This window comes from Cetorhinus maximus, chromosome 9, assembly GCF_964194155.1.
Source record: "Cetorhinus maximus chromosome 9, sCetMax3.hap1.1, whole genome shotgun sequence".
Classification (NCBI taxonomy): domain Eukaryota; kingdom Metazoa; phylum Chordata; class Chondrichthyes; order Lamniformes; family Cetorhinidae; genus Cetorhinus; species Cetorhinus maximus.
The window spans coordinates 34,836,805-34,837,916 of record NC_135887.1 but is presented as its reverse complement, the minus strand read 5'-3'; the positions used below and the strand labels follow the sequence as shown (position 1 = coordinate 34,837,916).

The following is a 1,112-nucleotide window of genomic DNA, read 5'->3' as shown; positions in this document are numbered from 1 at the left end:
ATGGTGGCCCAGCCAGCGACGCCAACGTCCCATAAATGAATTTAAAAAATGGAACACCCTCTGCTTTTGTCTTCAAGTCACAGAGGTGTTTTATCACTGACCTGCCTGTTGCATGAGGTTTGGAGAAGGTTGGTGTGGGTGGCACACCAATCACAGGCTGCCATGCTGACCCAGGTCAATCCTCCCACTCACCCAGGATTTCAAATGCTTGTCAACTTAAGCAAATATTTGTACTTTGTGCAAGTCAGTGTATTACTGCCCCAAATCAACTGCAATCTCTAACAAAATCAACATGGCCTGTATAGCTTGGCCAATGGTAATATGTCACACCACTCAGAAGGTGACGAATAAGAGGTGCTAGAGAAAATCGTTGCTTATTGCCCATAAAGCGTCCTCCCAAGCTCATTTTTTTTTTGAGCACAAAGGACAATTTAATTTCATTTAGAAAAGTGGAGCATCACAAGTTTGCTTCTTCCAGGTGCAGACAGTAGAAAGTTATTCAGCACATACTGCATTTTCATTTCACACTGCTTTGGAATACATTCTTGCTCCTTTTGTAATTTAGTCCAGCTTGAGAAAGCCGATATCTTTAGCGTAATGTCTGAAGCACTGGCGGCACATCTTGTGGTCAGATTTCCAGATCAGGCCGTGTCAGTTTGCACAGACTCAGCATGAGCGGGAGCCCTGGCTGAATTTCCTGGGGTGGGACCAGTAAAGCTGCTGATGACCCATGCCTGGGCCCTCCCAAATAACTCCAATCCAGTGCAGGCGTGAGTGTGTTAGACGGCTAGAAATTAAGCAGTTGTTTTGGGGCAGGGCAGTGGGTTTCCGTATATTGGGAAGGTTCAGCTGCTCTGAGAATCCTGATTCCTGTAGCTGCATTTCTTAGCATTTGGACTCCAGAAATAAAACCAGGGAGAGAAAGCGGAGAGATACCACCCAGAATTCTGCCAGCATTACGTGGATGGTTTTGTGATGGAACCCGCAGCATCAACCTGTATTTTCATTTTAATGTAGCAGGACGGGTCAGTTAGACCTAGGCAGGAGTGGGAGTGAGGCTTCTTGCTACTCAGGCACCTCACCTCAATCTCAGCTGTCCTTTCATCTGTTAT

At 46.1% G+C, this 1,112-nt stretch overlaps 1 pseudogene; it reads right to left on the bottom strand.

Annotated features, from left to right (window-relative positions):
- Positions 1 to 561: 561 nt before the first annotated feature.
- Positions 562 to 732, bottom strand: LOC144684187 (small ribosomal subunit protein uS14 pseudogene; annotated as a pseudogene).
- Between the last annotated feature and the right edge of the window lie 380 nt (positions 733 to 1,112).